The sequence below is a fragment of the Canis aureus genome, chromosome 12 (genome assembly GCF_053574225.1).
Source record: "Canis aureus isolate CA01 chromosome 12, VMU_Caureus_v.1.0, whole genome shotgun sequence".
NCBI lineage: Eukaryota > Metazoa > Chordata > Mammalia > Carnivora > Canidae > Canis > Canis aureus.
In genome coordinates, this window is record NC_135622.1 from 28688379 (window position 1) to 28702625 (window position 14247).

At 45.6% G+C, this 14247-nt stretch overlaps 1 long non-coding RNA gene across 15 annotated transcripts in view; it reads left to right on the top strand.

The window, feature by feature from the left end:
• LOC144280867 (uncharacterized) overlaps positions 1-14247 on the top strand; it is a 74485-nt gene that overhangs the window by 23953 nt on the left and 36285 nt on the right. The gene's annotated exons all lie outside the window — the stretch shown is intronic.

The following is a 14247-nucleotide window of genomic DNA, read 5'->3' on the forward strand; positions in this document are numbered from 1 at the left end:
CCTGCACGCCTCCATGTCCTCTCTGCCAGGCTCTCCGGAGCTCCCCTTGCAAACCCTGGACCTCCTCTGCCCTCCCCTTGGACCACTGTCATTAGTTGATGCCAGCCTCTCTACTCCCTCTGCCCTGCACTCCCTCCCCGTGGTTCTGATCTTAGGAGAGCAGGGCTCAGCTGATTCCCATGGTTCCTTCCACTTCCTCCTGCTTCCTCAACTTGAAGCAGAAACTGTCCACCTCTTACCTGAAGTCATTAATGACTATGTCCATAGCTTACTACTTTCTGTAGCTTGAAAAGACGTTTTTTGTTTTTTAAATCAAGATAACTTGCATTTATGTAGCTTTTTACTCTTCAAAGCCCTCATTCATCATCTCATGTAATGGTCTCAAATCCCAGAGTGTGGGAGGGCAGTGATCACAGATGTATTGTAGACCCTGCAACGCACAGAGCAAGAGAGGCCGAGGCAGCTGTCACATTGTCCTGGCAGTGGTAGGAGTCCCAGGTGGCCTTCCCTCAGGGTCCCCTGTACCTTTGTGTCCTGGCCAACTCTGTAGACCAAAGTGTCCACGCCAGCTGGAACACTGCCCCTACTCGTGGACACACCACTGTATCTGGGCCTGTTCCCAGGCTGGCCACACAAAACTTTGTCTTCTACTTCCAGAGGCTCGGGAGTGCAGAGCGCAGAACATCCTTCCCCAGGAGTCTTGGCTTCGGCATCAGGAGTGGGGCTCTCTTGCACTGGTGTTTGTCAGGATATTTGGGGGTGTGCAGGAGTCTGAAGCCAAACTTTTTGGCATATATTGGAGAAGCAAGTTTTATTATGTAAACATTTGAAGAGGGAGTGGAGGAAGCCAGAATGGAGAGCCCTGGGAGCACGGGGATGTTTATGCAAAGTTGGATGCAGCAGCCCTGTCAGGGACGGGTCTTCAGTGCTACTTTGGTCCAGACCGGGAAAGACACCCTTGCCCCTCTTTCTGGCTGTCTTGGTGGGACTGTCCCACCTGTCCCACCTCCTCTCTTTCACAACCACCGCAGCTCCAGAACCCTCCAGCAGTGCTCCAGGTGGAAATGCCCACTGATCAGAGTTGTCATGGGACAGGGACATTGTGGCCATTGTCATTTCCCACACTGGGGTCAGTGAGCATCTTTAGCATCTTCATATACCTCATGGCTTATTCCTGATGCCTTTCTTAAAAAAAAAAAAAAGAAAAGAAAAGAAAGGAAAGAAAAAAGAAAAAACAACAAAGAACTCTCAATGTAAACAGGGTAATTATGGAATCTTGTCCTGCAATCCAATACAGCATTTTAAAAATCCTAAAAATCACAAAAAGCAACTGGATGCTCTATGTCAGCTGTATGGAGACATTTTGTCGAGTTTCAAGCATTACCGCAACCCTTCCCTGCCCTGCTTTAGCTCTGGCCCTCCTTCCTCTTGGAAACAGGAGTAAGAGGCTGGTACTGCACGCCCCTCCCAGCTCTGCAAGAGTGCAGCCACAGCACAATCGTATTTAACTGAATTCCACATATAAAATTTCCCTATTATTCCATACTTGCACTGTTAACGATGAAAAAATTTTTCTTGTTACTTTTGGTGGAAATTGCTTTCAATAGTCTTTTTAAGTGACAGACAACAGGTAAACGGACAAAGGAGAAAATAGAAAATGAACCATAATTTTACCAACCAGAGACAGTCACTTTTGACATTTTGTAAGATTTCTTTCCATTTATGTGTATACATAAGTACGTGTATACACATTTTATTGGAGCTCTGGAATTGTTTATATAATTTGGTACAGCTATAGCTTTCCACTTAACATTACAGCACAACTGTGGTTCTGTCATGCTCTTGAAATCACTATCTTGACATCACTATTTCTTCCATTGTATGGATGTACCATAATTTATTTAACCATTCCCACATTATGAGACAAATACACTGGTGCCAACTTTTCACAACTGTATATGATGCTTCCATGAACATCTTTGCAAATAATTCCAAGTTTCTGACTGTTCCTACCAGTGGATTGCTAGAAAGGTTGATGAGAGGTGGAACCGATATGGCCAAATTGCTTTCCAGAACAGTGATTCCAAACACGGACGGGTGAGGCTTGTGGTGTGTGTCAGCAGCCTCAGCTGAGGGCCGTGGAGGTCTCAGAATTGTCCATCTTGATTTTCTCTTTCTTCCTGTCACTCCTGAGGTGATATGAGAGGTCAACATTTGATTTGTTAAGAGGCTCAGGTCAAAAAGGAGTAAGGCAATGAATGCTAATTGAGATTTTACCTTGTGTCACACCCTGTGGAAATGAGAATAATAATATGGTGCCTGGGAAGGAGCTCTTTTCTGGAACATTCCATACATTTTCTTGGCTTGATGAAGTCTTTACTAACATCTTTATTATTTTCCCCTTTAGGGTATCCAGGTTTTAAAGACTTTGTATATTAGGTGAAGTCGTAATAAATCATCCATGTTGTGTTAAGCAGTAATGTCCAGTAGGCGTACAGACCCCTGGACCCCGGCTGTTCTTACTTTAGGTTTTTGCTATTCCTGATCCACAGCCAGCAAGACTTGGGCACACTTAAGTCCAGGCTGGACGCTCCCTCTGAGGAACGTCAAAATTGTCACTTTACACATCATTCTAAGTATGTAGACTCCAAAGAAGGCAGTGCTGAGAGTGTCTAGGGAAGGGTAGTTGGCTTTCTGAGATAATTTTTCTTTTTCCTTCAGGTTCAGATTTTTTCCCCCTGCTAACTGCAGAGTTCAGAGCCTTGGGGGGTAAAGTAGATTCTGAGCAACCATGATTCTCAAATTTAGGTTTATTTATTTTAAATACCCATAAAAAAGATTTGTAGAAATGTGTTAGCTAAAACCATGACACTTGCAGCCAGCCATCCACAGTCTATGCTTGAGATGCTGAAGTAAGGTGACAGATGGCTCTTGGAGAGATGGCCCAAAACATGGCTCTCCAAGAGGCAAGTCCCCCGTCTGAGGGTTAGACCGCCTGTCACTGCCTTCTTCCCCAGATATCCAGGTGTTGAGGGTCACCCAGGGGCAGAGGTTTTAGCAAACTCCTTTTTCTCTGGGGTGCTGGCCTCTGCCAGGTGCCAGCAGCAAAGAGAGAAATGGCCAACTGTGCTGCACGCCAGTGTGTGATGGCACAACACAACGCTGTAGTGTCTGCTGTTCACAGGATTGATCAAGGGCTCCAACCAGTGCTTGTGGCCCTGTAAACATTATGCAGTCTCACTCAGCCTTAGGTTCCTCATCTATAAAATGGGCTCATAGAACGGTCTACTTCTTAAGTTGGTTGTGATCCTGTATTGAAAGATTGTAGATTGGGAATGTAGCATAAAAGCTTAGAAGATGCTGGATGAATATTACCGTTCTTGTGTCTCATCCCACAGAACAATCAACAGAGGAGCAGAGGCCACAATCTGGAAGCACCTGGGGTGTTTCCAATGACAGACTTTCAGTATGTGAAGAGACCTTGTAGGGAGATTGTTTCCCCTGAGCACAGAGATATTCTCATGCCCTCCAACGTGCTCACACCACAGGTGCGATTCTGGGCAATTCCTACCCTTGGGGTTTGGAGTGCCCACTCCTTGTAACCCTGGTGCCCTGGGGAGTCCCTTTGGATTCCTGTCTTCTGTGTCTTCCCTGAGTTCCTGCAGGTGGCCTTGGCCACAAGGCCCTGAATCTGGGCCTATGGGTCAGATCTCAGGCAGAGGTGCCCCCTGAGTGCCTAGGCTATGTGGGCAACTGCGGGGAGCCCAGCTGGGTGCAGGTTACAGAACAGCAGGTGCATGGTGGGTCTAGAGGCCCATGGACAGTGCAAGGCCACGGGCAGACAGAGGCGGGGTTGTCCTCTCTCCTACTCTGACCTCAGTACTATCATCAGACCAAAAGCAGGAGCCTGTGATGGGGACAGAGGGCTCCGGTGGCCCCCAGGGCCCTGCTCGGGAACAGGCAACTTCAGAGCCCACTGCTACCCATAGTCCAGTCCCAGGAAGGCAGCCTTTGGAGTGTGGCCCAGGCCCAGTTACTGCCAGGTGGACCATGCCACCTGAGCTATGTGACTCAGAGCATGGTGACTTTCATGCTGGCTACCTCTTGCAGGATGGCTCTGGGGCCTGGCTGGCCCCTGTGCAATCTTGGGCAGCTGGGCTTCTGGCAGCGAGCCCCACTGACAAGGAAAAAACCTTGACCTGTGCCTACTGTGCGGCAGCCCCTCTGCTAGCAGGAGGTTACTGAGCCCAGGGCAGACCTGGAACTTACCAACCCTGGTTTCCAGATCCCAGCTTGTGTCATGCCTATCTTGGAGGCTGTATTTTTTTTTAACGTTAAAAAAAAAAAAAAAGCATATCTTCCTCAGGGTGTAAGTAACTCTTCACATCTAATCCCAGTGCCCAGAAGAGTGAATGTTCTTGGTGTTTTCTCGAGGTTTCTTAAAGGAAATCTCTCACCGTTCTCTTGGGCGTGGCACTTGGCTGCTGGGAACAGACACAGTTTATCTTGCAGAGGAAACTGTTTTGCAAGAGGTTTCCCACAATTATGGTCTGAGGGAGGGTCCCTGCCAGCTTTTCTTAGTCACTTGGGCTTAGGGGGAAGGCACGAGTTTTTGTTGTTGGTGGTGGTCTTTTTTTTTTTTTTTTTTTTTTTTTAAATCTGAAGGCAAGAGCCATCTGGGAGTAGGCACACATGGGTAATTACCCTGAGTTAGGGAGACAAAAGGACTGCTGATCAGCAGCTCTTGGGGCTGCTGCAGGTGGCTGATGGCTTTTGGTGGAATGTCACAGAAGTACTCAGGCTAAGGGGTGAGTCAGAAATCCTTAGGTCACTTGCGGTTTTCTTTCATGGTTTTGCTGTGACTCTTAACTTGTTTTTACTTAACAAGAAAAACAGGTGTTTGGGTGTCTGTTTGAAATAGTACTACCCTCTCTTAGCAGCTTTACTGTAGTCACATGGCTGCCCCAGTTTGATTGGCACTAAATAGATTAATGAGAAAGAAGGGAGAACAAGCAAACCTTTAGACAAGGCCTCCCTGGACATTCAGGTCCTCGTGACGCTAGCAAAGAGGGAGAGTGAGCTTGGAGTCATCCATCCTTTGATGAATTTGAATTGGTGGCTCTGGGAGACAGCCCCCAGGGCCCCCAGGCCCCTTTGGAGCTAAGTCCCCCTTTAGAAGTGAGTGTGTGTGTGTGCCCTGCCCCTGTCTTTGATTCTCTATATGCCTCCTGGATGAGCTGACAGTTCTCACCTTGAGTTCTGGTGCCTTTTGGATGGAAATAAAAGCAGCACATTTGTCCAAACATGGCTTTGGGCTTCCATTCCACCTGGCCAGGCATCCAGACACTGCAGCTTTTCCAGTCCCGCTAACATTGATGCATCACTCTGAATTTCCAATACCAGGGGAGAACTCCTGCCTCCCCGGCTGCAGGTGCTCATTGCTTCTTTCCAGTCCTCAGACCTGAAAGGATGAGTCTCAGGCTTCACTGCAAAGACCTATCAGAAATTGGAATATCTGATTCCAATCAAATCTCTATTCACAGGAGTGAAAGTGATGGGAGGTACCCAGTGATGGAAGGTTTCCCTTCCATGGTGGGTAGCTCCAGAGATTTGCTGGGCCCTCAGCCTTGGGACTGGAAGTGGCTGGAATCTGCCAAACACACACAGACCAGGAACCTTTTTTTTTTTTTTTTTTTTTTTGCTAGGAGTTAAAGGTGGCTCCAAATGCCTTCCTTTTACCCCATTCCCATTGGACTTGTTTTATACCTGTCCGTGATCTTTAGACGCAAAGTTCTTCAAGGTTCGGCTTTGAATTTGCAGCTTGGAACCCAAGTGGCTTGGTGGCCAAATAGTGACTGCTCAGGGCACACCTTCCTAGTCCTCTGCCACCAAGCCAGACCCCAAGGCCACAGGCCACCTGGAAATCATGGGGTGCTTGGACTTTCCCTTCCATGGTGGGGAGCTCCAGAGATTTGCTGCCTTACCACATCACCACAGCTGGCAGGAAGAATCAGCGTGGCTGGGTGAGTCAGACATGTGGGCTTATCAGAAATGAACGTGACAGGAGTCATTTCTGAGGGAAATGGCTGGCAAGAGGTGCCAGTGGTGTAGAGACAACTGCCAGAGAAACAGTTGTACAAGTCAGCTCTGCTTCCTCCCCTGCCATGTCCCCAGTCCTTGAACTGGCCTGGCATGCTGCAGTCAGTTCATGGGTCAGATGAATTGTTTTCTTCTCTTTGGGGGTAAGAGGTGACACAGGGCGGGATACCTGTCAATGTGTCGTGGGTCAATTTCCAGGCCATCTTTACCTTCTTCTTCCCTGTATGTATTATTGGAGGGACATGGGATGGCATCAGCAAGATGGCGAGTAGACATCTGGGCTGTTGTGAATGAATGAGTGCATTAGACTGGGGTTCCAGGGCCCTTGCCCATCCTTACTGAAGGGTGCACTGCTGTGGGAAGTGGAGCTGGAGCCCGGCCTACCCAAACCCTCCTTGGTGAGGGGGAAGCCAGCCGATGTGAATCTCCAGCATATCCTTGCCTGGAATGTGGAACTTCATTAGGATGAAGCCCAGCATGCACTGGAGACTGCCCTTGCTGCAAATAAGTTTCCTTTAATTTCTACAATTCTTGTGTTTGGGAAGTAACTGTGTCTGTGCTGTACCCTGTCCTCATCAAGCCTGGTCAAGCAGCTGAGGGTGGCTCCTCATCCCAGCTAATAAAGCCATAACCAGCCACCGTGCAAAGGGCTCAGAGCTGCTGGCACAGAACAAGTGTCTGGAGCATCCCCAGATTCTCGAGGGAGTGGACGAGGCTGGTTGGTGGGGCATCTGCCTGGCTGGGTGCACTCATCAAGTGCAGGGACAGCCCTGCTCAGCCTTCTGGCCACCCAGAAGACATCTGCCATGCTCGTGGGCACCGTGAAAACCCCAGAGCTAGCTGCCTAGGGTCAGAGATGGGGAAGGGTCTTAAAATCCATGCGAGCCATTCCTAAGGTTTCCCTTGATTTGACTAGCGTTGATTGAACACCTACTGTATATGTCGAACTATATCAGAACCAAAAGGATATATACCTGTCTGTGTTGGTAATAGGTGAGATGAGATATCCAAACAGGAGCCTGAAGGGGTTCTTAGAGAAATGGCAGGTGGTGACAGTTGTCCTCAGAAACTGCCAGAAGAAGAGAAATGTTAATTCTTTTACTTTAAAAATCTGATCCCTAGTTTTTGTCTATCTGGCAGTAGCTCTAGGAACATAATCACACCAACATGCTTGTTTACTGTTTACCTGCCTGGTCTGATGTTCCCATCTAAGATTAGGTGTGGACCCAAAGCACGGAGGGCTGGTGCCCAGAAGAGGGACCAGGAGGAGGGGAGATCCCCCAAGGCCCCCTGATGCCTCCTCCTACTCTATCTTATTGGCTTCTAAGGAAACCAAGGCGTGTTTGGAGGGATCTTTGCTCCATGTGTTCCATCGTCCCTCTCCTCTCTGTGATGGGCAGTGCATTGGCTTTCCTCTGCCAGCATGCCAAATGACCACAATCTCTCCCCCCTCTAGAGTCAACACTGCACCAGAACGACTTCTCACTTTGTGCCAAGCAGCATGTGGCCAGGGAAGAGACTGCCAGGCTGGGCCTGTTCCCAGGGAATACTTCCTTTGGGAGAGAGAAAGGACTCAGTAAACCCAGGGCAGACCCTCCCAGTACAGGCTGAGCACCTCCTCTCTGAGCAGCCAAGAGTAGCAAACATATGGGAGGCATTCTTTGTCATCTGAGCCTTCCTTCCTGAGGCAGGGCCCGCTCACTCTTGGAGCTCACACTCCAGCACAGTGTCTTGGGGAAAATGGTGGACCAACCCCCGCATCCCTGCAATGTTGGGATAAACACTTTGTTTACTTCCACCCACCCTGCTGGCTTGCCCCGGGGAGAAGCCGAGTCACCTCCGACTAGGGGTACTGGTGAGCCTGAATAAGCTGAGCCACATTTATAAAGGCATGTGGCCACCATGTTGTTTCACTAAGGTTCTCTCTTTTGCACCCATGCATGTATCACTGTGAGTCTCATCCATTAGGAAGAAGAGCCAGGGCTCTTCTCTGTTTTCTTTCCAGATGGGAAGCACATCTGGGGTAGAACCAGTCTTTTTGACAGCCCACTTCTGTTCCACCACTTGCTGGATCTATAGGCCTGACACAACCTTCCAAATAGTACTTAGCAGACCCAGATTCCCTCTGGAAGTTCAAGGCCTAGATTGAATATGATGCTAGGAGCCTCCAGCTTGTCTTCTGGGACCAACCAAGTTCTCCAATCCAGCTCTTTCACTGAACTGTGAACTTTGCAAGTTTTAGGCCATGTTGTCCTTATTTTCATCAAGTTTCTTTCATGCACAGGCTGTAAGATTTCAGGGAAATTCAAGTTTTCTTGAGCACTGATTAATCACAAATACTAGTAAGAAAGACAACATTCACGAACAAGTTTGTTTCCATGTCCATGTTGTAGTAACACTTACCATCTGCATTGGCCCCATGGCCAGTCTCTGCTCCCTGATGTGTGGGGCCTCAGCTGAGGAGACACAAAGGCTGGTGGTGATAGGGGCTGAGGCCTGGAATCATCTGAAGACTTGTTTGTAATTGTGGTGATTGATGCTAGCTATCAGTGGGGACCTTATTTGGTACTGGCATCTGGAACACCTATGCATGGCCTATACTTTCAGCCTAGTGGCCTTAGAAGGGTCAGACTTCTTAGATGGGCCTCAGGGTTCCAGCTGCAGTATGAAAACTACATCACCTTTTATGCCCTAGCTTTGGACACAGGTGTGACCCTTTTACTGCATGCTTTTTGGTTGAAAGTAAGTCCCAAGCCTGCCTAGACCAGGAAGAAAGGAATTAGATTCTACCTCCTGAAGAGGGAGGGATGCAAAGTTTTGGAAAGGCATGTGGGGTGGGGAGTATTCTTATGGCCACCTTTGGAAATACAATCTGCCCCAGAATTATCAGTGAGAAGGTAAATGTAAAAGTTTCCTGTTTTATCTGTCTAGTTCTACCAGCAGGCACAAGGTTGAGAAGAGCAAAACTGGGTAGGAAAACATTCAGGAGCAGCCAGTAATGGGAAGGATGCTGGGTTTCTCATGCAGTTGACCAGGAAACACCTGTGTGGAGACCAGGGGGCTCAGGGACCCTTGCTTTGAAACATTGTTTGCTGGCAATGTCCACTGTTCTGGACTCTTAAATCTGAGCTCTTGCTTTATGCAACAAAGCATCTCCCCCTTGCCATTTTGGGCCAAAAATACACCCCAAAGAGTAATGATAGTTGTTCATAAATATACTTTGTGCAGTACTTGGGGCCCAGTACATGTGTAGCAAATGAAGCTGTTATTATTATATGATTTTTTCATCATCTTTAATAAGAAGCACATATGGGAGTCATGTGTCCTTTCTCTTTTTTAAACAGAAGATGGAATCCATGAAGGTTTCTATCTTATTACTGCTGTGAGGATTTAAAAAGTTGACAGTAACTCTTACCAGAAATTCCTAAGAGGCAAGGAATTTTGTGATAATAATTTAAATATTAATAGGTTGACTATTCAAATGGATAGAAAACTGCCTTATTCTGAATATTTTAAGATTTTATTTATTTTTTCATGAAAGACACAGAAATAAAGGCAGAGACATAGGCAGAGGGAGAAGAAGGTTCCTTGCAGGGAACCTGATGTGGGACTCAATTCTGGACCCTGGGATCACTTTCTGAGCCAAAGGCAGATGCTCAACCACTGAGCCACCCAGGCGTCCCTAAATGCTTTATATTTTAATTACCTTTTTATTATGCTGCTTTGGGCATCTGGTACATAAACACATCTTATATGGGATAAAAATAACTATTTTTTAAAAAAATCTATGATCAAAGGATCCTTTTAATACCATTTTCTTGGGCCTGTGTGCTAAATGTCTATCCCTGATCATGTAGGAAAGAGAGTTCGTCCCTTCATTATCTGAACTGAAGTGAGTGGAAATATCTCAGGGGCAGGTACATTTGGGCTAAAGGCTACGTAACTTATGATAGGGCTTTAAAAAAACGTTTTTTTGTGGCTATCATGTTTTAATATTTAAATGCCTAGATTCAAAGCAGTAGCTTTGTGGGGGACCTAGTGTACAATGTGGAATGCCTGGAAATGGCCACATGTGGGTGTATGTTCTCCACTGGATGGATTCAAGACCAGGGGAATGCTGAGGTCTGCCAGCTTCATTGCCAACATCAAGTAAGCAGATGGTGCTGGCAATGTTAGGAGCCATTAAAAATCATGTTTTTCAAGAATATTGAATGACACAGGGAAATACGATCTAATGTGAAGTGAATTGCATCAATACTCCAAGCTGTGTACCAACTGTATCTGGTGAATCAGCTGTAATAACATGGGCAGGAGGCAGAGCCAGCCAAACCCTGCTTACTCATTTTCCAGGAAGAGGGGGATGGGGAAGAAGCCCTAACAGAAGGTGCAGAGTCCTGAAAGGTCGGCTAAGGCCTGACATAGGGAGGATCTTGATGGGCAAGAAGGAGGCAAGGCTCATGGGAAAGAGATTAGGGGAACACAGTAGAAAAAATTCACTGTAGACAAAACTTACCATCGTAGACAAGGTTCATCACTGTAGATAAGGCTCACCACCGTGGGCGGTTTCTCCACGAGCCTGCCCTGTTGTGTTATCCCACATCTGTCCTACCCCTTTGACTGGAGGCCATCAGTTGCTACCCTCTTGCTTGGCAGTTCCTTTAGGCTCCACTAAAGTCCTGTCTGCATGGTCGTTTTTCCTTCTTTCTTTCTTTCTTTTTTTTTTTTTAAGATTTTATTTATTTATTCATAGAGACACACAGAGAGACAGAGAGAGAGAGAGAGGCAGAGACACAGGCAGAGGGAGAAGCAGGCTCCATGCAGGGAGCCCGACGTGGGACTCGATCCCGGTCTCCAGGATCAAGCCCTGGGCCGCAGGCGGCGCTAAACCGCTGCGCCACTGGGGCTCCCCCTTCTTTCTTTGTTGTGAGAGAGAGAGAGAGAAAGTGAGAGAACATGAGTGGGGGAGGGGCAGAGGGAGAGGAGAGAGAATCTTAAAGCAGGCTCCATGAGTAGCATAGAGCCCAACACAGGGGTCAATTACATAACCCTGAGATCATGACCTGAGCCAAAATCAAGAGTTGGATGCTTAAATGACCAAGCCACCCAGGCGTTCCTGCATGATTCTTATTTTTATTTTAGACTACTGTATGAAAGGCAGCTTTAATGGAGTCTAGTCCCATGACTAGAGCATAAGGTTAAATCAATCTACAAACTTCAAAAGTAAGTTGCACCCCTAATTTTCAATTGCCCACTCTGATAGATATAAATAACTTGCTTTGAGAAGGGTTGTTCATCTCCACGGGCTTAATATATTCATATGAATGGAATCTATTAACACAGATTTGTGTGGCCTTTGCAGACAGTGGTGTTTATTTATTTTCAGCTGTTGGTTTGGATAGATATAAAAAGAAAGGAAATTGGTTTGCCTTAAGAAGGTGAGGAAATGGAAAAGAACAAATTCTGGTTCCCAAGTGGTTGTTTCTCATGTGCCACGGGCCCACTGTTGCCACCCCTGCAATCTCAGTTCTACTCAAGGAGAGCATAAGAAGGAGAGTGGAGGGTGGGGTTCAGGTTTTCTGTCAGGGGCCTGATAACCCTGACAAACCAGCAGTTCAGCCACCTCAGTGGTATCCAGGCAGAGGGCATCCTAACACTTGCTTCTCAAGCAAGTTCCCTTGGCTTCTTCCTCCAACAGTTATTAACAGATATCAGTGCATTATTTGGTATTTGTCTAATTCCTCCTGAGGGAAAAGTTTTGGACATTCTTATAAAAAAATAAGAAAAAGAAAACAAAAAGCGTGTATTATTTTTAGAAGGAATACATGTTCATTGTTGAAAATTTGCTTATTGACTCTTTACTATAAATCTTTCTGGTTCTTTTATTTTTCTAAATTTTTATTCTGGAATCTTTATAGATTCACAGAAAGTTGCAAAGACAGTGCAGAGGCTTCCTGTGTGTCCTCCATCTAGTCACCCCACTGGTTACATCTTGCATAATTATAGTCTGCTACTGAAACCAGGAAACTGGCTTGGGTACTATGTGTATAGTTTTATGCCATTTTATTACATGTACAGATTCCTGAAAGTGCCAACCCAGGCAAGACACAGACCTGCTTCATCACCACAAAGATCCTCCTTGTTCTTCTCCTTAGAGACAGGCTGTCCTCCCTCCCCACCATCCCTAAGCCCTAGAGACCACTAATCTGTTTTCCATGTCTGTATGTTTGTTATCTTGAAAAGTTATGTAAATGGAATCATGGAGTATATGATCTTTTGAGACTGCAACTTTTTACTCAGCAGAATTCTCTTGAGATCCCTCCCAGTTGTTGTGTACGCCCATAGTCCATTCCTTTTTATTGCCAAATCATACTCCATGGTGATGGTTAATTTTTTTAATATTATTTATTTATTGAAAGACACACACAGAGAGGCAGAGACACAGGCAGAGGGAGAAGCAGGCTCCATGCAGGGAGCCTGACGCAGGACTCAATCCCGGGACTCCAGGATCATGCCCTCGGTGGAAGGCAGGCGCTAAACCGCTGGGCCACCCAGGGATTCCCTGATGGTTAATTTTTTATGTAAACTTGGCTAGGTCAAGATATTAACCCAGGTATTTGGTTACATATTATTCTAGATATTTTTGTGTTTTGTTTTGTTTTGGGGGGTTTTGGGAAGATGAGCTTAACATTTAAATAAGCAGACTTTGGGACACCTGGTTGGCTCAGAGGTTGACCGTCTGCCTTTGACTCATGTCCTGGGATCGAGTCCCACATCAGGTTTTCCACAGGGAGCCTGCTTCTCCCTCTGTTTATGTCTCTGCCTCTCTCTCTCTGTGTCTCTCATGAATAAATTTAAACAAAATCAGCAGACTTTGAGTAAAGCAGATCATCTTCCATAATGTCCATGGACTTCATCCAATCAGTTGAAGGTCTTGAGGGAAAAAGACTGACTTGTCCCAAGAAAGAGGGAATTCTATCAGCAGATTGCCTTTGGATTTGAGCTTCAACATCTATTCTTTTCTGGATTTCCAGCCTGCCAGCTTGCTCTGCAGATTTTGGGCTCATCAGCCACCATAATTACATGAGCCACTTCCTTCAATTGTCTCTCTATACCTGAATCTATATCTGTATCTGTAGAACCCCTCTGATATATCCATATTATGGTTTGTAACTATTTGTGTAGCCATTCTTCCACTGCAGGACATTTTGATTATTTTGTTTTGGGGTATAATATATTAAAAAAAGCAAAAATAAAAACTTGTGTATAAGTTTTCATGTGAACATAAGTTTTTATTTCTCTGGGATAAATACCCAGGATTGCAACTGTTGTGTCATAAGGTATGTGTTTAAGTAACTGCCAAATGATTCTCCAAAGTGCTTATATTGTTTTACATTCCCACCAACAATGGATGAGAGATCCAGCTTCTCTAAATCCTCACTCATATTTGGTATTGTTGCTATTTTTATTTTAGCAATTTTGATAGGAGTGTAGGGTTAGTTCATTGTGGTCTAAATTTGCATTTCCCTAATGGCTAGTATTGTTGAATATCTTTTTATGTGCTTATTTGTACATTCTCTTCAGTGAAATATCTCTTTGTTTCTTTGACTATTTTCTAGATTGTTTTTTTCCTGTTGAATTTTGAGTTTTATATATAGTAATAATAAATAATATATAAAATAATAATAATATATAATATGTATATATATTCCAGATATGAGTCCTTTGTTAGATATATGGTTTGCAAATAATTTCTCCAGTCTGTAGTAGGCAGGATTTTAAAGATGTCTACCCAGAATTCCCATTCCCTGATTATTCAATCAAACATTAACCTAGTACATCTGTGAAAAGACTTTTCAGATGCAATTAATGTTACTAAGTGGCCCACTTTAAAATCAGGAGATTATCCTGAGTAATGGGCCCAATGTAAACATATGAGCCCTTTTAAGTAGAAGAGGAAGTGGAAGAAAGGGAGGGGGGAAGAGAGAGAGGAGAAAGAGAAAGAGAGGAAGAGAGGAAGAGAGAGAGAGAGTGAGAGAGAGAGAGAGAGAGAGAGGAGGAAGAGGAAAGGGAAGGAGAAGAGAAGGAGTTTAGAATCATTTCAAATGTGAGAAGGATTTGATCCACCACTGCTGACTTTGAAGATGGATG